Below are 22729 nucleotides of genomic sequence, written 5' to 3'. Positions count from 1 at the left end.
TATCCAAATACCAAATACGCTCAGTGTGTGATCCACAGAAAGAAAAAAGAGTTGTTTTGGTGAACATCAAAGAAAAAACTTGCTCTTCTTCCATAAAAAATTCTTCTAAAAATGCCGAACCCAATCGTTGCATAAAAGTTCGTACCGTGCTTTTATGTTTACGAGCTAAAGTTCTAGCACATGAAAGTCGAAGTATATACTTTAGTCGATACAAAGTCCGTTTTTTCGAAGATCCACTATGATAATGAAAAAGATTTCTACATATCCGACCAAATCGATCAAGAATATCCCAATCTGATAAATCTGTCCAAATGGGTTTACTAATAGGATGCCCCGATCCAGTACAAAATTGAGCTTTTGATAAGTATCCTATGAGGAGAGTAGCGGGGACTATGGTATCGAATTTTTTCATTCGAGTATCTATTAGAAATGAATTCTCCAGCATTTGATTCCTTACTAACAAAGAACTTTTTTGTACACTTGAAAGGTACCCCATAAAATCGAAGCAAGAGTTTGCTAATTGGTTTATATGGATTCTTCGCGGCTGAGTCCAAAAACAGAAATAATATTGCCAGAAATTGATAAGGTAGCATTTCCATTTCTTCTTCAAAAAAAAAGTGCCTTTTGATGCAAGAATTGCCTTTCCTTGATATCGAACATAATGCATAAGAGGATCCATAAAGAACCATAGGGTTTTCCGAGAAAAACCAGGGTACATTATCCCAAAATGTTCCATCTTCCTAGAAAAGTGGATTCGTTCCAGAAAAGTTCCAGAAGATGCTAATGGTAAGCAAGAAGATTGTTTACGAAGAAACAACAAAAAAAATTCATATTCTGATACATAAGAGTTATATAGGAATTGAAATAGTCTTTTATTTTCTTTTTGAAAAAAAAAAATGGATTTCATTGAAGTAATAAAACTATTCCAATTCGAATAATAGTTGAGAAAGAATCGCAATAAATGCAAAGATGGAACATCTTGGATACGGTATTGAAGGAGTTGAACCAGGATTTCCAAATGGATAGGATAGGGTATTTCTATATGTGATAGATAATCCAAATGCAAAAATTTGTCTTCTAAAAAGGGAAATATTGAATGAATAGAGCGTAAATTCTGAAACTTTGGTATTTCTTTTTCTTTCAGACAAAAAAATTCCCGTAGCGAGAATGGGATTTCCACAACGATCGCAAACCCTTCAGATAGAATCTGAGAATAAAACTCAGAATAAAAATAATTTTTGTAATCCAATAATCGATCTTGGTTAGGATGATTAACCGAGTTATCCAAAAAATTCTGCTGATACATTCGAATAATTAAACGTTTCACAAGTAGTGAACTAAATTTCTTGTTATTACAACTAACAACTATTTCCACAGGTTCAGAACCATTTAATCCATAATGGTGGGCAAATGCATAAATATATTCCTGAAAGAGAAGTGGGTAGACAAAGTATTGTTGACGAGATTTATGTTTTTCTGAATACCCTTCGAATTTTTCCATTTGTATTTCTACTTGAATCAGAGAGAAGAAGCATTTCTCGGTTTATCGAATGATGATACATAGTGCAATATGGTCAGAACAGGGTGTTGCATTTTTAATACAAACCCTGGAAAGAAAGGGAGTCTAATCCACAGATCTTTTTCTGCTCCTTTTCTACCCAATTAGTTTATGTTTGTTCTAATTAAAAAAAAAGAACAGAACAAGTTTTTTATTTTTGCAGGCCAATCGCTCTTTTGACTTTGGAATACAGCCTCTTTATCAATATACTGCTTCTTTTACACATTCAATCCATAACATCCCTTATTCAATCCATAATCAAGAATAATTAGGATTTCTAAAAAAAAAAAGAAAAAATAAAGGGTCCACTCATAGGAAAACCCAACCTTTCCCCGCATCCGGCACTAATCTATTTTTAACGTCTAATTAGAGCGGGGAATCATTCCAATTAGGAAGTTCAGCTCGTTGCTTTTTATTTTACCAGAATTGGAGCCAGGCTCTATCCATTTATTCATTAGACCCAGAAAATCGTAATTTTGGATTCCATTCAAAAAAGATTGATTTTATTACGACATGCTATTTTTTCCATTCATTACCTTTGAGGATCAGTCGTGGTCTTCTAGACTCTACCAAGAGTCTGGACGAATTTGTTGTTTCATCCAAATGTGTAAAAGATCATAGTCGCACTTAAAAGCCGAGTACTCTACCATTGAGTTAGCAACCCAGATAAAAAAAGGATCTTAGATACGATCGAAATCCAAAAATCAATGGAATTACACCGCGCGCTTCTGTCAAAACATTGAACTAGCAAGACATCAAAAGATTTTTTTTATCGACCATGAAAAACACTCAAATGCCAAAACGAACAGGTCCGGTGAAATTCCACTAAAGTAAAGTTAAAAAAAGAGCGACCCTAATCACGATGGCCAAATTCTCCTTATTTTTAGCGATTTTTATTAACAAAAAATATATATTATAAAAAATATATATTATATTGTATGAGAATACATGCAAGAGGAACACCCTTATCATTTGAGCGAAGTGTAGGCGGAAAAATTGAATATGGAGTGAGGATAAAGAGACCCATCTATCTACAAATTCTATTTGTTCAATAGACCTTTGTCAATGGAAATACAATGGTAAGAAAACAAATTAGATAGAAAAAGTAAATAAAATAGGGGCTTATGTTGGATTGGCACGATATAATATAAATCCAAATAGGATTAAAAAAGAGGTAAATTGTGTCTAAATAATTAGACAACTAGGAATACTAATAATCTTCTCCTATCCTATTTTTTGATTCATTTAGTTCTTCAATTAACTCAAAGTTCTTTCTTTTTCTTTAAAGAATTCTGCCTTCCTTAAAATATCATAAACAGTTCTTGTTGGTTGAGCACCCTTTTCAAGGAAATAGAGAATAGCTGGAACATTTAAACAAGTTTGATTCTTTATCGGATCATAAAAACCTACTTTTTGAAGATCTCTTCCTTCTCTTCGAGATCGAACATCAATTGCAACGATTCGATAGACAGCTTATTGGGATAGATGTAGATAAACAACGCCCCCCCCTAGAAACGTATATGAGGTTTTCTCCTCATACGGCTCGAGAAAATGATTCGAATTTCTGTCGATAATAATAGAAATTAGACTATGACGTGCATTAATTTCCTTACAGAAAAAACAAATTTCATTTATACTCATGACTCAAGTGGGCTAATTTTGCCTGACAAACTTCGAAGGCAAAATCCTTCCAAAATTTTTGAGTCGTCTTTAAACTCTTTTCTTTGTCTCATTTCGAACGAATTGACTTTTATTCCTTATTCTAATCCAACTCTGTTGTTGAGACAATTGAAAATTGTGTTTACTTGTTCTGGAATCCTTTATCTTTGATTTGTGAAATCCTTGGGTTTAGACATTACTTCGGGAATTCCTATTTTTTTCTTTCAAAAGAGTAGCAACATACCCTTTTTTCTTATTTCCTTCGATAAAGCATTTATCTCTTCTATAGAAATCTAATAAGAGGGATTGATTCTGATATACTTTTATTGGACTTTCTTCTTATTTTAACCTTTCGATTTATTTCTATATTAAGGATAGACTGACAAAGTTGGCCTAATTTATTAGTTTTCACTAACCCTAGATTCTTTCCCTTGATAAAAAAAATTCTGTCCTCTCGAGCTCCATCGTGTACTATGTTACTTAAACCCAGCGCAAATTTGGTTCGGAACGAATAGAACAGGCTATGTCGAGCCAAGAGCATTTTCATTACTATGGAAAATGATGGATAGCAAAATCCACAATCGATCATGTCCTTCAAGTCGCACGTTGCTTTCTACCACATCGTTTTAAACGAAGTTTTACCATAACAAACATTCCTCTTTTCATTGCAAAGTGGTATAGAGAATTGATCCAATATGGATGGAATCATGAATAGTCATTGGTTTAGTTTTTTTATACTAATTAAAACTTGCTATCTATGGAGCAATATGGATAAAAGAAAGTAAGTATTTATCCGGGAAGCCTCCGCCAAGATCCAATTTATTTAAACCCATATTAAAATTCTATCATATGAATGAAACATAGTTTGAAAAAGACGACTAAACAAGTTTGCTTAAAACTTATTTATTCTTAAATTTCCACCCTCAACGGATGGCTCGAGATGATCAATCTTGAAGTGAGAAAAGAAGGATTGACTCTTCCTCAATAAATAAACTATCAACCTCCAAAAAAGTTTAATTAATTTAATTACTAGAATTAGAATTCTAGTAGTAATATATTTTTTCAGTACCAAAAACAATTAACTATAATAACTAAATAAACTATTCCAATGAAAAGATTGAAAGTTTTTGGTAGTTATAGAATTCTCGTACTTCTTCAACTCGAATACCAAAAGGAAGAAAAAAATATGACTAAGTGATTTTATAGTAGAGGCATATCCTGAATGTGCTTGATAGATCCCATTTTTTCATGAAAATAAAGATAGTCAATTTGACTGGACTTAAGACTTTATTATGTTTTCTGAGAAAGAATAAGATATCATTATTCTCTTTAATAAACTTTTGTCTCGTACGGAATACTATATGATTTCACCGTTTGTTTCATCAGAAACAATCTGGGACGGAAGGATTCGAACCTCCGAGTAACGGGACCAAAACCCGCTGCCTTACCACTTGGCCACGCCCCATTTCGGGTTTTATGCGACACTAATAAACACTAGTATGTTTATTTGTTATTCGTCAATACCATTTCAATTACATAAAAAAGGAGGGATATTCTCTTGCTAGTATTCTACACATGCGGATAATATAGAATCAAAAAAATGCATTGATCATTACATGGAATTCTATTAAGATATTATATGAAAGTCGAATTTATTCCACTCTCATTTGAGAGTGCGAATACAAGGAGGTATTTTGTGTTTGGGAAAGTCCGAAGAAAAAAGATTTTGAATCTGCCTTTTCCTTCTTTCCCTTAAAAAAATAACTCAAGAAAAATCCAATTATTTACTCTACAAGAATGAAATGCTTGTTATGCCTAATATACTTAGTTTAACCTGTATCTGTTTTAATTCTGTTCTTTATCCTACTAGTTTTTTCTTTGCCAAATTACCCGAAGCTTATGCTATTTTCAATCCAATCGTGGATATTATGCCTGTTATACCTCTATTCTTTTTTCTATTAGCCTTTGTTTGGCAAGCTGCTGTAAGTTTTCGATGAAATCTTTAGTACTCTGTATGCCAAATTGAATGATGTGTTCATTCCAAAAAAATTTTAAAATGGGTAAAAGCCGAGAAGTTTTATATTTTTATATTATGAACCTTCGATTCTAAAATTTAAATTCTTCTACATTGAATGGGTAGCTACAGCAATAAATTTGGATCAGCCTTTCTACTCCCCTGCACCTAGGTTGAGCAGGTACCTAAAGGTACCTACACAATACCTAACCACCTAACCCTATTTTTGCTATTGATAAGAGTGCTTATTATAAAAGAATTCTTGCAATTTTTTTCAAGAATTCTTTTTTGCATTTTTAGGTATAAAAAAAAACCATCCTAGTGGATCCGTGTGGTAAGGAAAAACTGGTAATCTATTCCTTAAAAAAAAATCTTGGAGATTATGTAATGCTTACTCTCAAACTTTTTGTTTATACAGTAGTGATATTCTTTGTTTCACTCTTTATCTTTGGATTCTTATCTAATGACCCAGGACGGAATCCTGGACGCGAGGAGTAAAAATTCAGTTTTTTTTTTTCTTATTGGATTTGTTTCGTACATTTATCTATGAGAAAATCCGGGGGTCAGAATTCTTTCCAATTCGAAAGTCCCAAATGATCCAAGGGAGCGGAAAGAGAGGGATTCGAACCCTCGGTACAAAAAAATTGTACAACGGATTAGCAATCCGCCGCTTTAGTCCACTCAGCCATCTCTCCACGTTCCAAAGCGAAAGGTTTCCGTGATATGATATAGGCAAGAAATAAGAAATAACGGTTGCAAAAAACCCCTTTTTTTTCTTTCAAAAGTCTATAAAAATTATATTGCCAATTCCATTTTAATTATATTCTTTTTTCTTAATGTTAATAAAAAAAGAAGAAAATTCTTGTTTTTTCTTTCTAAAAATCGATATTGGCCGAGAGACAATCAAATAGATTTTCTCTTTAGCGGGCATTTCCATATAGGACTTGTTATAATTATAATAAAACAAGCAGGTTATATAAAAAAAACGCTTTTTTTGTCGATTATTTATCAAGAAAGCAAAAAGGGTTCTTATCAAATCCACCATAAAATTGGAAAGAAGCATAAAGTAAGTAGACCTGACTCCTTTAATGATGCCTCTATCCGCTATTCTGATATATAAATTCGATGTAGATGAAATTGTATAAGCGAATTTTTTTTATTTCCTTAGACTTAGACCGCGCAAGACAAGAATTTTTCGCTATTTACGATTTCATATTCTTGTTACTAGATGTTCTATAGGAATAAGAAGAAATCGCAACTCCTTTGCGCTACACATAAAATTGGATTTCGAAGGTCCATTTTTTTTTTTCAGAATCCTCTATTATTTTAGTTCTTCCACCCATGCAATAGAGAGGGAATGGGAAAAGAAGGGTTACTTTTATTTGCATTTTTCCCTTAAAAGATAGACTTTGAAATAGGAGTCTTGGAATAATGCTGAATTCAAAGGTTTATTTCTTTCTATAGTATAAGAAAAACAATTTATTTCTATTTCTATAGTATAAGAAAAACAAATAAATAGTATAAGAAAAACAAATCGAATCAAATTCATGGATTTACCACGACCTCGGTTGTGACTGTGACTCCATAGATAAAAATGGGAAATTTCTCTCTTCGAGACCATTGAAAAAGGGCATTGAACGAGAAAGAAATCGTCCACAGATAATAAAACTATCATATGCCTTGGAAAGTGATATGAGGTGCTCGGAAATGGTTGAAGTAATTGAATAGGAGGATCACTATGACTATAGCCCTTGGTAGAATTCCTAAAGAAGAAAATGATCTATTTGATACTATGGATGACTGGTTACGAAGGGACCGTTTCGTTTTTGTAGGATGGTCTGGCCTATTGCTCTTTCCTTGTGCTTATTTCGCTTTAGGGGGTTGGTTTACAGGGACAACTTTTGTAACTTCTTGGTATACCCATGGATTGGCTAGTTCCTATTTGGAAGGTTGTAATTTCTTAACCGCAGCAGTTTCTACCCCTGCCAATAGTTTAGCACACTCTTTGTTGCTACTATGGGGGCCCGAAGCACAAGGAGATTTTACTCGTTGGTGTCAATTAGGCGGTCTATGGACTTTTGTAGCTCTCCACGGGGCTTTTGCACTAATAGGTTTCATGTTACGCCAATTTGAACTTGCTCGGTCTGTTCAATTGCGGCCTTATAATGCAATCTCATTCTCTGGTCCAATTGCTGTTTTTGTTTCTGTATTCCTTATTTATCCACTGGGGCAATCTGGTTGGTTCTTTGCGCCGAGTTTTGGCGTAGCAGCGATATTTCGATTCATCCTTTTCTTCCAAGGATTTCATAATTGGACGTTGAACCCATTTCATATGATGGGAGTTGCCGGAGTATTAGGTGCGGCTCTGCTATGCGCTATTCATGGAGCGACCGTAGAAAACACTCTATTTGAGGACGGTGATGGTGCAAATACCTTCCGTGCTTTTAACCCAACTCAAGCTGAAGAAACTTATTCAATGGTCACTGCTAACCGCTTTTGGTCCCAAATCTTTGGTGTTGCTTTTTCCAATAAACGTTGGTTACATTTCTTTATGCTATTTGTACCCGTCACCGGTTTATGGATGAGTGCTATTGGCGTAGTTGGCTTGGCTCTGAACTTACGTGCCTATGACTTTGTTTCCCAGGAAATCCGTGCAGCGGAAGATCCTGAATTTGAGACTTTCTACACCAAAAATATTCTTTTAAACGAGGGTATTCGTGCGTGGATGGCAGCTCAGGATCAGCCTCATGAAAATCTTATATTCCCTGAGGAGGTTCTACCACGTGGAAACGCTCTTTAATGGAACTTTCGTTTTAGCTGGTCGTGACCAAGAAACCACCGGCTTTGCTTGGTGGGCTGGGAATGCCAGACTTATCAATTTGTCCGGTAAACTGCTTGGAGCTCATGTAGCTCATGCCGGATTAATCGTATTCTGGGCCGGAGCAATGAACCTATTTGAAGTGGCCCATTTCGTACCAGAAAAGCCCATGTATGAACAAGGGTTGATTTTACTTCCACACTTAGCTACTCTAGGTTGGGGAGTAGGGCCAGGGGGGGAAGTTCTAGATACTTTTCCGTACTTTGTATCTGGCGTACTTCACCTAATTTCCTCCGCAGTCTTAGGCTTCGGTGGCATTTATCACGCGCTTCTGGGACCCGAGACTCTTGAGGAATCTTTTCCATTCTTTGGTTATGTCTGGAAAGATAGAAATAAAATGACTACAATTTTGGGTATTCACTTAATTTTGTTAGGTCTAGGTGCTTTTCTTCTAGTACTCAAGGCTCTTTATTTTGGCGGTGTATATGATACCTGGGCCCCTGGGGGGGGAGATGTAAGAAAAATTACCAATTTGACCCTTAGTCCCAGTGTTATATTTGGTTATTTACTAAAATCTCCTTTTGGTGGAGAAGGGTGGATTGTTAGTGTAGATGATTTAGAAGATATAATTGGTGGGCATGTATGGTTGGGTTTTATTTGTGTATTTGGCGGAATTTGGCATATTTTAACCAAACCCTTCGCATGGGCTCGCCGTGCATTTGTATGGTCTGGAGAAGCTTACTTGTCTTATAGTTTAGCTGCTTTATCTGTCTTTGGTTTTATCGCTTGTTGTTTTGTATGGTTCAATAATACAGCTTATCCGAGTGAGTTTTATGGACCCACCGGGCCAGAAGCTTCTCAAGCTCAAGCATTTACTTTTCTAGTTAGAGACCAGCGTCTTGGAGCTAATGTGGGATCCGCTCAAGGACCCACAGGTTTAGGTAAATATCTAATGCGTTCCCCAACTGGGGAGGTTATCTTTGGAGGGGAAACTATGCGTTTTTGGGACCTTCGTGCTCCATGGTTAGAACCTCTAAGGGGCCCCAACGGTTTGGACTTGAGTAGGTTGAAAAAAGAGACATACAACCTTGGCAAGAACGACGCTCAGCAGAATATATGACCCACGCTCCTTTAGGCTCTTTAAATTCCGTGGGTGGCGTAGCTACCGAGATCAATGCAGTTAATTATGTCTCTCCTAGAAGTTGGTTATCAACTTCTCATTTTGTTCTAGGATTCTTCTTTTTTGTGGGCCATTTATGGCATGCAGGAAGAGCCCGAGCTGCTGCAGCAGGTTTTGAAAAGGGAATCGATCGTGATTTGGAACCTGTTCTTTACATGAACCCTCTTAACTAAGATTTTCTTATTTATACCTGTTCTACTTTTTTTCTGTTCTGGCTCGGTTATTCCATCTAGCCGAGCCATTCATTCCTTTTTATGAAAGAAAGATAAGGGACAGAAAAAAAAAATAAATAAAAATGAAAGAAACAAACGTATTCAATAAGCAAAAGGAGAGAGAGGGATTCGAACCCTCGATAGTTCCTAGAACTATACCGGTTTTCAAGACCGGAGCTATCAACCACTCAGCCATCTCTCCACAGCCTAATCCTTATTTTACTCCTACAAATAGAACATAGCCATATAAAAAATAAAAAGATTTATTAGCCTCTAGAAAGATATCAGATACAAGTTCCTTTTCGATATATCTCTGTATACTGTATACACGGATACAGGATCCGCTATACCCGCTTGTGAAATAAAGAGTAAATAATCTCTTCTCACCCCCATATCCAAATAAAAAAGCGGTTTAAGTAATAAATTTGAATTAAAGAGAAGAATCAATGGATTCATGATTAAACCCCTCCTACTTCTTGTATTTTTTTACAATTTTGGTTTAAGTGAGGGATCAAATATGTAGTCAACTTTATTTGATGGTAGCTTGGAGGATTAGAAATATGACTATTGCTTTCCAATTAGCTGTTTTTGCATTAATTGCGACTTCCTCAGTCTTAGTAATTAGTGTACCCCTTGTATTTGCTTCTCCTGATGGTTGGTCAAATAATAAAAATGTTGTATTTTCCGGTACATCATTATGGATTGGACTAGTCTTTCTCGTAGCTATTCTGAATTCTCTCATTTCTTAAATGAAATTTGGTTAATATTTATTAACCCCATAAAAAAGAAATAATAAAGGCCATTTCTTCTAAAAAATTAGAATAGTGAGACGTATTAAAACGCAATTTGCGTTCCGAATTGCTAGCTCTTCTCTTTCAGTATTATGAAATTCCATTCCCATTAGAATATTCATTGACAGATAATAAAAAAAGGAAAACTCTAATATAATAGAAAATGAAATGAAACGGTCGACCCAGACATAGAAGGTCGACCCAGGCGGATATACGCTATAAAATATATACCGTAGCGAGCGTAGTTCAATGGTAAAATATCTCCTTGCCAAGGAGAAGATACGGGTTCGATTCCCGCCGCTCGCCCGCTTAATTTATCAAAGTACTATGATAAAAAGTTTAGTCTAGTTAACTGTTTAACTACTTATATTAAATTAAGTATTAATTAGGTGTTAGTCTAGTGCCGTATCCCTTACTATCTTACCCTTCCTTTGCATCCCACTCAAAAAAAGAGGGCGCTCCAGAGGCAGAAATAGAACTCGCCAACAGAGCTCCAAAAATTGGGTATTAACTGAGACAAACAACGGGCAAACTTTTTTTAAAGGGAAGGGAGAGGTAGACTGTCCCTTTCGTTTCATTTTTATTTTCTGCAGGGTAGGGAGAGGCCTTGCGCCTTCTTTTTTTGAAGGCAAGTGACTTCGCAAACTGCTCAATTTTGCCCTCTAGGGCCGGGAACTAATGAATAAAAAAGGGTTGGATACGCCCCTCTACCATACATATCTAGAGAAATAGAATAGTCCTTTTATACAGACTGCTAAGTGCGGAGACGGGAATCGAACCCGTGACCTCAAGGTTATGAGCCTCGTGAGCTACCAAACTGCTCTACTCCGCTCTGGAGTACCAGAAACTGGTGGACAAAAAAGGCTTGAATACAAGCCTCTAACATGTCTAGACAAATAGAATACTCCTTTTATACAGAATGGAGCGGGTAGCGGGAATCGAACCCGCATCGTTAGCTTGGAAGGCTAGGGGTTATAGTCGACGTTGGTTGATTATTTTTAACGTCTCTAATTCAAAACCGAACATGAAATTTTGATTTCATTCGGCTCCTTTATGGATATTCTCACCACTTAACATCTATGTCAGCTTTTCTATTTGAATGGAACCAAAGCTCTCCGCTTTCTAGATGATCCTTATAGAGTAGGAGATAGAAATTCTATCTAAATTCATCTAATCTACTTACTTCGTTCCCTAATTTCATTCAAGAGATCCTGAGGAAAAGAATTGGGTTTCCACCGAGCTGAAACAATATGCGGATGGTTCTAGTAAACCAAAACTATCGTTTTTTAGCTATTTGGCTTCCTTATTCCTTATTTTAAGAAGATTTAGTTACGATTGGAAATCAACTTTTTTGTATCTTCATCCATAGATCCTTTACTCATATTTTCAAAATTGGAATACTTAATCCAATGCAAAATTATGCTTCGCGACTCTGTACTCATAATCCTATTTTTATTTTGGATGCAATTTAAATTAGTCTTTGGATACAAATCGCCAGAATGTATATTCTTCCTCAATATGCTATTGAGAGGAAAAGGATTTAATCCTTTATAAGAACTAAAGTTTTCATCGGAATATAAAAATAAAAAACTTAAGGATGCCTTAAGTATATCATTTCAAATTCAGTTATTAATAGAACGAATCACACTTTTACCACTAAACTATACCCGCTACATTGTAGATTATGGTATAAATGGTACCCTTTGTCAAGGATAGCCATTTGACAAGAAGGCTAATTCCCCCTTATTGAATCAGATGGAGAAGGTTCATGACACTGAGCCGTTGGTACTTCTACTTCGATCGCTCGCCTTTACTTTAGGATTTAGATAGCCCCTCTGGTCTGTAAAAAAAATCTTTTCTTACCATGCTAATAGCGCCTGAACCAAATGTATTTATTTTGATTAGGATCCTATTCTACGGTTACGACTACAATAATAATTATTTACTTTGCAAGGACGTAAGTGTGTCAGACTGCTAAATTGTTTTATTATTCCTACAATATAAACTAGGGGATATAGGGGGTAACACTGTCCCTATAAATTCCTTTTTTCCTTTTCTTTTTTGTCCAGAATTGAACAAAAAAGAAATTATGGAAGATGTTTTCTTCCCCCATTAAGTCCGAGCCATAGAGTAAGAGTGAGATGAGTTTTCCAAATTCATCATAGACTTTCCCTATGGCTTGATAGAAGTAAGCAGCAAAGAGTCGTAACTTAAAGAAAAAAACGGACAGGGCCGACAGATTTACCTGATGTAAAGAAGATCCTAAAAGTCTCTGATTAGTCGACTCTCTCCATTTAACACTTTCCTCTCTCTCCTTTTTTCCACTGACTCAATTCTAGTTTATTAGATTCTTGTTTAAAAGAATGCAAAAAGTTCAATAGAACTAAGAACACATAAAAAATAGCATAGAGGATCAAGGCCATTACCAAAAGTTCCTCCCAAGGATCCTATATCCTATTGGGTATCTGTTCCCCGCCTTTTCCCGCTAGGATCGGAAATCTTATATTTTCCATATCCATATACCGTTGAATCCTTGGGGTTCCAGAATCCGCCTATTTTACTAGTCTTCGGAAACGGAAAACCCTGAACCAAGAAGAGTTGGATATGTTATGTAGGGTATGTTTTTTTTTATTAATTTTATTTTGAGCTCTCAAGATATCGATATATACATATACAATCTCTACATAATGTCTCTCTCTCTATCTCTATATATTATATATATAATATGTACATTATGCAGTAGACCCATAATGGGAAATCCAAGTGGCTAATTTTTGAATTAAATAAAAAGCCCTTTTAACTCAGTGGTAGAGTAATGCCATGGTAAGGCATAAGTCATCGGTTCAAATCCGATAAAGGGCTTTTTAAATTAGTGGTAGAGTAATCTCGTGCTAAGACGTAAGTCGTTGGTTCGAATCTGATAGAGTACTTTTCTACTAAATTGATTCACTTTTTTTCTTTGTTTTTGAAACTTTCTCTATATTTTTAGAGAATTTTATGACTTAGTGCGGGATGGATGCATTTTTGGTATGAACACTAAATGAAGCACGGAGAATTAATCTATAACGATCAACTAAAAAAAATCCTAGATGAAAACATAACAGAAAAGTTGGAAAAACTCTTTGCTTTGGATCTATTTATACTTTTCGAGTATATTGACAATTCCAAAAAACTGCTCATACTATGATTATAGTATAATCACGAGCGGTTGTATATGGCCCTATCGTCTAGTGATGCCCCTATCGTCTAGTGGTTCAGGACATCTCTCTTTCAAGGAGGCAGCGGGGATTCGACTTCCCCTGGGGGTAGGGAGTATTATGAAAGGAGGTTAATCATAGATTAGCAAAAACCCTAGAATAAATTCTTCCTGGGTCGATGCCCGAGTGGTTAATGGGGACGGACTGTAAATTCGTTGACAATGTCTACGCTGGTTCAAATCCAGCTCGGCCCAAACCAAAAATCTAGGGCTTCGTGAGTATGAACTAAATCCTTTTGTTTTTCTTCCATAAAATAAAATGTCTGATCTATAGAAATAAAAGATAAAGAAAAAAGGGAAATTTTTTTTTCTAATCCATATCTCTCTCATTCCTTTCTTACAAACAAAAGAGTTTTTCTTATTGAAGGCTGGATTATTATCCATTTTTAGTGATAAAAAATCACGACATACTAGTTATGTCACTCTCACTATACCCACGTATAATATAATATGTGGGTATGTAGTATATGATTCGTCTATTTCTTAGAGTACGAAAGACGAATCGAATCTTCTTATGGTTCTATTTAAGAATGGGTATGCCATACACCCCGCGGGGATTGTAGTTCAATTGGTCAGAGCACCGCCCTGTCAAGGCGGAAGCTGCGGGTTCGAGCCCCGTCAGTCCCGAACTAGGGTTCAATGAATGGAGAAATTGATATTTCCTTTTTCCATGAAAAAAAGGGGCAGGGAGCAAGATCAAATACCCACAGGGCACCCTTACTTCACTTTTTTATTTTGCATCTCTCATTAAAGAGGGAGGGAGGGCATATAGGAATTTTTTTTTCACTACTCCCAATCGATAAAGAAAGACACACATACGATATGTGGATTAGTAGAATTTAGGATATTATATTACTCTATCTTTCTTTATGATGATACCATCCTCATCTTAATTTCCTATTCCACTCTTATGGAATAGAGTACCGGTATTTTACCGGAATCCATACATAAATCGTATTCCCTTTTTATTTCAGACCTCTTTTCCCCATCTCACTTCTACTGCTTATTTGGATGTCTATGTGACCCATAGAAAGTGAAAGTTGGTCATATAATACATACATAATTGTATGTATAACTATAAGAAAAAGGAAGGGAAATTGTATAAGATTAAGAAAGTATAAGATTAAGAAAGCTCGTGGGTTAGAGATATAGAAAAGAAAAAGTAGAAAAGGATTAAAAAAGAGGGAATTCCTAATCCAATCAAAAAACCCATTTTGGTCTTAGTGTGGATAGAGGATCTTCCTATGTTATACTATATAACTCTCATCCGTGAAATATAACTCTCATCCATGAATTGATTTGATAGATCCGATATTCATAATATTGAATTGATTCAGTATTATCAGAATGCAAGCCCTACCCTTGAATTTACAAGATACCCCTTTTTCCTCTCCATGGGATTACATCCCGAGTTATTGTGAAAATAAAAAATAAAGAGGTTATGGAAGTCAATATTCTCGCATTTATTGCTACTGCACTGTTCATTCTAGTTCCTACTTCTTTTTTACTTATTATTTATGTAAAAACAGTCAGCCAAAATAATTAATTGGAATTCCAATTAATCATTGAAGAAATTAAAAAGGGATTAAATAAAAAAAATCCAAGTCTTAAATGAAAGGATCTGGTTGGAATCTTAAAGTGTGGTAGAAAGAACTACATATAGTTTTTTCTACGACACTTTAGATTCTTTCTATTATATTATCTTTGAATCTACATAGAATAGATTAGTAGATTGAAATAGTTAAGTAGTCTAATTCAATTTCTTTTTTCATTGCATCCACTTAATTTCAATCAGGTCAAAATAAAAAAATCTAAGACAATTCTTGACCAAAGAATCCATGGAAGGAAAGAAAAATAATATGAAGAATAGACTATAGTAAAAAGTAAAAGGAAATGGAAAATGTGTGATATGCCGTGAATAGTTCCGTGGAAGAAAGTCTAATTTTCTTATGTATAGAACTTTTTTTAACCATTCGTCATTTCTAGTAGAAATTCTGAATTGGTATAATGGCTCTTTCTTACATTACAACTTACAATACAAGAGTTTCTTACAGGAGTGAAACAAAACTAAAGAAAAAGATTAAAGAATAACGTTTGACAAAATGATTAATGCAAAATGATCCATTAAAGAAAAGAATTGATACAACAATTTGATTACTTAATCAATTAGTAGTATCCCTAGAGTCCACTCCTTCCCCATACTACTAGTGAAAGAGAAAATGTAAAGACTACCATTAAAGCAGCCCAAGCGAGACTTACTATATCCATCTAAATTATGTCTCCTATTTCTATGAAGGGATTATTCTACTATTGATCAATAATCATAGTGGAATCAAGGGTACAGAGTCAAAAAGGGATTCCGCCCTAAGGCCATGGATCAATCAGTTCAAGGAATTTACTCCTAACAAATTCTTATAGGAATTCTGGTAGAATTAGAGAGCATTAAAAATACGAGATACTATAGCCCTTTTTTCCTTAAAAAAGAAAGAGTACGGGAATGATGTCCTGAATAGAAGAAGCGGGAATAGGAAGATTTTTTATTCCTTTTGTTACTCTTTTTTTTTTTTTTAAGCAAAGGACGCCCGAATATACCATAAAATTATCGATAGATAAATATTTATTGGATACCTACCTTACCTAATGTTTATTTTTGACCTAAACCCTGCAGCCTTGCTTTGTATCATTCTATGAAAGAATGAAGAGATTTTATCCATAATACAACTCCTAAATTGATTTTTGATCGACCTATTTAATCTGATTCTCGTTAGAATTAAGTAGTCCTTACTTTAGTGTATGTAGGTAACATAAGATGTACGATAAAAAAATGTATAATAATTAGTAAGTCTTGATATTCTTTCGTGGAGTCCCTTCTTGAATCTTAGATTGAAAAAAAAAAAGAATGCCCCTTAGGGACCTTTCTTTGGATACCAAGATTTCTGACATCTTATCCTCGTATTTTAAAATTATCAAATCGAATCTCAATTAAGAACCAATTCAAATTCATATAATAAAAGAATAAGGAAACACTACCTCACCCCTATTGATAACCATTTTGGCCACTACCGTCAAAACAAACCCTAACCCTAGTTTGAGGATAGAACTATGGTATGGTTTCTCTAAACCCAGTATCGGCAGGCCCAGTTACTCTCTTGCCCGAACTTATGCGAAGTAAAAATTTATCGAATTCGATCAGCACTATAAAAAAAACCTAAGTATTTTATTGATCAGGCGGCACCCAGATTTGAACTGGGGATAAAGGATTTGCAGTCCCCTGCCTTACCGCTTGGCCATGCCGCCAAAAAATCCGATCAAAAATCTAGAAAACAGCAAGTATTCATCCACGTTTTCTTACGAAAAGCCCCTTTTATTTTGAATATAATTCTACTTACTTTTTTCCAATCTTTTTCAAAAAATCTATTCCTGCTTTTTTTGATCCAGTTTCTATTATTCTCCTCGATAGATTCTATCTTAAAACATACATTGTTAACACAATAAAACTTCCCATTTCTTTCTATTGAGATGAAAAAGAAGAAAAAGTGGATTTCTATTCACAGGCTGCAAAATTCAGAATAAATTGGAACCGTTAACTAGAATTCTCTTTTTTTTATTGCAGTAGTGAACTACTCTTAAATCGGTATTATCTCCCCCCCCTTCAATGGCATAATAAAATATTATGGCTTTATGCTTAATCCGTGTATAGGTAAACTTTAGGTCCGAACAGCATTATTATCCAAAGATCCCCTTTATGTACATATCTCTATGGGGAATCATGCTTTAATTTTTCAAAGTATTAAATTAAATATCTTGAATAAAAAAAGGAAATTTGCTCTGATATAGAGTATAACCTGACTATCTTGGCGTACCCAAGTGAAATTACGATAAAAGAAAAGCATGGATATGGGGAGAGGTGGATAACTAGATTGGCATGTACTTAAAAAAGGGACTTACTTTATTTTAGAATTCCACAATGAAATACTGAATTTTCTAGCAATTATACTACTCCGATCCGAAATAAAAAAGAACCCTCAAATTATTTTGAGAAATTAAAGTAAGCACGCTATTCTAAATCGAAGTAAAGTCAAACTTTCTAGTATATTATATTACGGCTTTATTACATTCATAGAAAGGAGATAAAATGAGAAATCTTTGCCATCCAATCTGATTAGAATATCATAACATAAAGTATAAGTGGCAGAATTTTTTTTGTAGGAATGTTTTATCAATTCATTTTCATTTCATTTGTACCCCTGGCAAACTCGAACTTTCGTCCAAATGGTCTCTATTCATATGTATGAAATACATATATGAAATACGTATGTGGAGTTCCCTAGAATTTCATGTGATTCAGTAAACAGAATATAGATTCCATGATTGCTAGATCGATCCATAGGGATTGATGAAGAGTGAGCTGATAATGGAATTTTTCTTTGATAAACAGGAAACTTAAGATTAAGATGCTCCGGAATGGAAACGAGGGAATGTCCACAATACCCGGATTTAGTCAGATCCAATTCGAGGGATTTTGTAGGTTCATTAATCAAGCCTTGGCAGAAGAACTTGACAAGTTTCCAACAATTAAAGATCCAGATCACGAAATTGCATTTCAATTATTTGCGAAAGGATATCAACTGCTAGAACCCTCGATAAAAGAAAGAGATGCTGTGTATGAATCACTCACCTATTCTTCCGAATTATATGTATCTGCGAGATTAATTTTTGGTTTCGATGTGCAAAAGCAAACCATTTCTATCGGAAACATTCCTATAATGAATTCCTTAGGAACCTTTATTATAAATGGAATATACCGAATTGTGATCAATCAAATATTGCTAAGTCCTGGTATTTACTACCGCTCGGAATTAGATCATAAGGGAATTTCTATCTACACTGGCACTATAATATCAGATTGGGGGGGGAGATCGGAATTAGCAATTGATAAAAAAGAAAGGATATGGGCTCGCGTGAGTAGAAAACAAAAGATATCTATTCTAGTTCTATCATCAGCTATGGGTTCGAATCTAAGAGAAATTCTGGATAATGTTTCCTACCCTGAAATTTTCTTGTCTTTCCCGAATGCTAAAGAGAAGAAGAGGATTGAGTCAAAAGAAAAAGCTATTTTGGAGTTTTATCAACAATTTGCTTGTGTAGGTGGGGACCTGGTATTTTCGGAGTCCTTATGCGAGGAATTACAAAAGAAATTTTTTCAACAAAAATGTGAATTAGGAAGGATTGGTCGACGAAATATGAATCGGAGACTTAATCTTGATATTCCTCAGAACAATACATTCTTGTTACCACGAGATGTATTGGCCGCTACGGATCATTTGATTGGAATGAAATTTGGAACGGGTATACTTGACGATGACGATATGAATCACTTGAAAAATAAACGTATTCGTTCGGTTGCGGATCTGTTACAAGATCAATTCGGATTGGCTCTTGGTCGTTTACAACATGCAGTTCAAAAAACTATTCGTAGAGTATTCATACGTCAATCGAAACCGACTCCCCAAACTTTGGTAACTCCAACTTCAACTTCAATTTTATTAATAACTACTTATGAGACCTTTTTTGGCACATACCCGTTATCTCAAGTTTTTGATCAAACGAATCCATTGACACAAACTGTTCATGGGCGAAAAGTGAGTTGTTTAGGTCCTGGAGGGTTGACGGGGAGAACCGCAAGTTTTCGGAGCCGAGATATTCATCCGAGTCACTATGGGCGTATTTGTCCAATTGACACGTCTGAAGGAATCAATGTTGGACTTACTGGATCCTTAACAATTCATGCGAGAATTGATCACTTGTGGGGATCCATAGAGAGTCCGTTTTATGAAATATCTGCTGAGAAAGCAAAAGAAAAAAAAGAGAGACAGGTGGTTTATCTATCACCAAATAGAGATGAATATTATATGATAGCAGCAGGAAATTCTTTGTCCTTGAATCAAGGTATTCAGGAAGAACAGGTTGTTCCGGCTAGATACCGTCAAGAATTCTTGACTATTGCATGGGAACAGATTCATGTTAGAAGTATTTTTCCTTTCCAATATTTTTCTATTGGGGGTTCTCTCATTCCTTTTATTGAGCACAATGATGCGAATCGGGCTTTAATGAGTTCTAATATGCAGCGCCAAGCAGTTCCGCTTTCTCGGTCCGAGAAATGCATTGTTGGAACTGGATTGGAACGCCAAACAGCTCTAGATTCGAGGGTTTCCATTATAGCCGAACGCGAGGGAAAGATCATTTCTACTGATAGTCATAAGATACTTTTATCAAGTAGTGGGAAGACTATAAGTATTCCTTTAGTTAACCACCGTCGCTCTAACAAAAATACTTGTATGCACCAAAAACCCCGGGTTCCACGGGGTAAATCCATTAAAAAAGGACAAATTTTAGCAGAAGGAGCTGCTACAATTGGGGGCGAACTTGCTTTAGGAAAAAACGTATTAGTAGCTTATATGCCATGGGAAGGTTACAATTTTGAAGACGCAGTACTAATTAGCGAACGTTTGGTATATGAAGATATTTATACCTCTTTTCACATCCGGAAATATGAAATTCAGACGGATACGACAAGCCAGGGCTCCGCTGAAAAAATCACTAAAGAAATACCACATCTAGAAGAACATTTACTCCGCAATTTGGACAGAAATGGAGTTGTTAGGTTGGGATCCTGGGTAGAAACTGGTGATATTTTAGTAGGTAAATTAACGCCTCAGATAGCGAGCGAATCATCTTATATCGCGGAAGCTGGATTATTACGGGCCATATTTGGCCTTGAGGTTTCCACTTCAAAAGAAACTTCTCTGAAATTACCTATAGGTGGAAGAGGGCGCGTTATCGATGTGAAATGGATCCAAAGGGACCCGCTCGACATAATGGTTCGTGTATATATTTTACAGAAACGTGAAATCAAAGTTGGGGATAAAGTAGCCGGAAGACATGGGAATAAAGGGATCATTTCCAAAATTTTGCCTAGGCAAGATATGCCCTATTTGCAAGATGGAACACCCGTTGATATGGTCTTCAATCCCTTAGGAGTACCCTCCCGAATGAATGTGGGACAAATATTTGAAAGCTCGCTCGGATTAGCGGGGGATCTGCTAAAGAAACATTATAGAATAGCACCCTTTGATGAGAGATATGAGCAAGAGGCTTCAAGAAAACTTGTGTTTTCAGAATTATATGAAGCCAGTAAAGAAACAAAAAATCCATGGGTATTTGAACCCGAGTACCCGGGAAAAAGCAGAATATTTGATGGAAGAACAGGCGACCCCTTTGAGCAACCTGTTCTAATAGGGAAGTCCTATATCTTAAAATTAATTCATCAAGTTGATGAGAAAATTCATGGGCGTTCTACTGGGCCCTACTCACTTGTTACACAACAACCGGTTAGAGGAAGAGCCAAGCAAGGGGGACAACGAGTAGGAGAAATGGAAGTTTGGGCTTTAGAAGGATTTGGTGTTGCTCATATTTTACAAGAGATACTTACTTATAAATCTGACCATCTTATAGCTCGCCAAGAAATACTTAATGCTACGATCTGGGGAAAAAGAATACCTAATCATGAGGATCCTCCAGAATCTTTTCGAGTGCTCGTTCGAGAACTACGATCTTTGGCTCTAGAACTGAATCATTTCCTTGTATCTGAAAAGAACTTCCAGGTTAATAGGGAGGAAGTTTGATCGGAATAAATATAAATTCTTTTCTTATTTCTATTTTATGATTGACCAATATAAACATCAACAACTTCAAATTGGACTCGTTTCCCCTCAACAAATAAAGGCTTGGGCTAACAAAAACCTACCTAATGGAGAAGTCGTTGGCGAAGTCACAAGGCCCTCTACTTTTCATTATAAAACCGATAAACCAGAAAAAGATGGATTGTTTTGCGAAAGAATCTTTGGACCCATAAAAAGCGGGATTTGCGCTTGTGGCAATTCTCGAGCGAGCGGAGCTGAAAACGAAGACGAAAGATTTTGCCAAAAATGCGGGGTCGAATTTGTGGATTCTCGGATACGAAGATATCAAATGGGATACATCAAACTCGCATGTCCCGTGACTCATGTGTGGTATTTGAAAGGTCTTCCTAGTTATATCGCGAATCTTTTAGATAAACCTCTTAAGAAGTTGGAGGGCCTAGTATACGGCGATTTCTCTTTTGCTAGGCCCAGCACTAAAAAACCCACTTTTTTACGATTACGAGGTTTATTCGAAGAGGAAATTGCATCCTGTAACCACAGCATTTCTCCCTTTTTTTCTACCCCAGGCTTTGCAACATTTCGAAATCGGGAAATTGCGACAGGAGCAGGTGCTATTAGAGAACAATTAGCAGATTTGGATTTGCGAATTATTATAGAGAATTCTTTGGTCGAATGGAAGGAATTAGAAGACGAGGGGTATAGTGGAGATGAGTGGGAAGATAGAAAAAGACGAATAAGAAAAGTTTTTTTGATTAGACGCATGCAATTGGCGAAACATTTTATTCAAACAAATGTAGAACCAGAATGGATGGTTTTGTGCTTATTACCGGTTCTTCCTCCCGAATTGAGACCTATTGTTTATAGGTCTGGAGATAAAGTAGTGACTTCAGACATTAATGAACTTTATAAGAGAGTTATCCGTCGGAACAACAATCTTGCCTATCTATTAAAAAGAAGTGAATTAGCGCCAGCAGATTTAGTAATGTGCCAGGAAAAATTGGTACAAGAAGCCGTGGATACACTTCTTGATAGTGGGTCCCGCGGGCAACCGACGAGGGATGGTCACAATAAAGTATACAAATCACTTTCAGATGTAATTGAAGGTAAAGAGGGAAGGTTTCGCGAGACTCTGCTTGGGAAACGGGTCGATTACTCGGGGCGTTCTGTCATTGTTGTGGGTCCTTCGCTTTCATTACATCAATGTGGATTACCTCTAGAGATAGCAATAAAGCTTTTTCAGCTATTTGTAATTCGCGATTTAATCACGAAACGCGCCACTTCTAATGTAAGGATTGCTAAAAGGAAAATTTGGGAAAAAGAACCCATTGTATGGGAAATACTTCAAGAAGTTATGCGGGGACATCCTGTACTGTTAAATAGAGCACCTACCCTGCATAGATTAGGCATACAGGCCTTTCAACCCACTTTAGTAGAGGGGCGTACTATTTCTTTACACCCATTAGTGTGTAAGGGTTTCAATGCGGACTTTGATGGAGATCAAATGGCTGTTCATCTACCTTTATCCTTGGAAGCTCAGG

At 35.8% G+C, this 22729-nt stretch overlaps 8 non-coding genes across 8 annotated transcripts; 4 read left to right on the top strand and 4 right to left on the bottom strand.

Annotated features, from left to right (window-relative positions):
• Positions 1–5838: 5838 nt before the first annotated feature.
• TRNAS-GCU (transfer RNA serine (anticodon GCU)) lies at positions 5839–5926 on the bottom strand. The gene has a single exon. It is a non-coding gene; the product is annotated as a tRNA-Ser (tRNA).
• Positions 5927–9555: 3629 nt separating this feature from the next.
• TRNAS-UGA (transfer RNA serine (anticodon UGA)) lies at positions 9556–9643 on the bottom strand. The gene has a single exon. It is a non-coding gene; the product is annotated as a tRNA-Ser (tRNA).
• An 824-nt stretch (positions 9644–10467) lies between these two features.
• TRNAG-GCC (transfer RNA glycine (anticodon GCC)) lies at positions 10468–10538 on the top strand. Its single transcript has one exon. It is a non-coding gene; the product is annotated as a tRNA-Gly (tRNA).
• Positions 10539–10990: 452 nt separating this feature from the next.
• Positions 10991–11064, bottom strand: TRNAM-CAU (transfer RNA methionine (anticodon CAU)). Its single transcript has one exon. It is a non-coding gene; the product is annotated as a tRNA-Met (tRNA).
• Positions 11065–13022: 1958 nt separating this feature from the next.
• On the top strand, positions 13023–13094 carry TRNAT-GGU (transfer RNA threonine (anticodon GGU)). The gene has a single exon. It is a non-coding gene; the product is annotated as a tRNA-Thr (tRNA).
• A 507-nt stretch (positions 13095–13601) lies between these two features.
• Positions 13602–13683, top strand: TRNAY-GUA (transfer RNA tyrosine (anticodon GUA)). The gene has a single exon. It is a non-coding gene; the product is annotated as a tRNA-Tyr (tRNA).
• Positions 13684–14041: 358 nt separating this feature from the next.
• TRNAD-GUC (transfer RNA aspartic acid (anticodon GUC)) lies at positions 14042–14115 on the top strand. The gene has a single exon. It is a non-coding gene; the product is annotated as a tRNA-Asp (tRNA).
• A 2599-nt stretch (positions 14116–16714) lies between these two features.
• On the bottom strand, positions 16715–16785 carry TRNAC-GCA (transfer RNA cysteine (anticodon GCA)). The gene has a single exon. It is a non-coding gene; the product is annotated as a tRNA-Cys (tRNA).
• Positions 16786–22729: the final 5944 nt, after the last annotated feature.

The sequence above is a fragment of the Triticum urartu genome, unplaced genomic scaffold (assembly GCF_056163025.1).
Source record: "Triticum urartu cultivar PI428250 unplaced genomic scaffold, HENAU_Tu73 scaffold1809, whole genome shotgun sequence".
In the NCBI taxonomy this organism is placed as follows: domain Eukaryota; kingdom Viridiplantae; phylum Streptophyta; class Magnoliopsida; order Poales; family Poaceae; genus Triticum; species Triticum urartu.
This window is presented reverse-complemented; position numbering and strand designations above follow the sequence as displayed.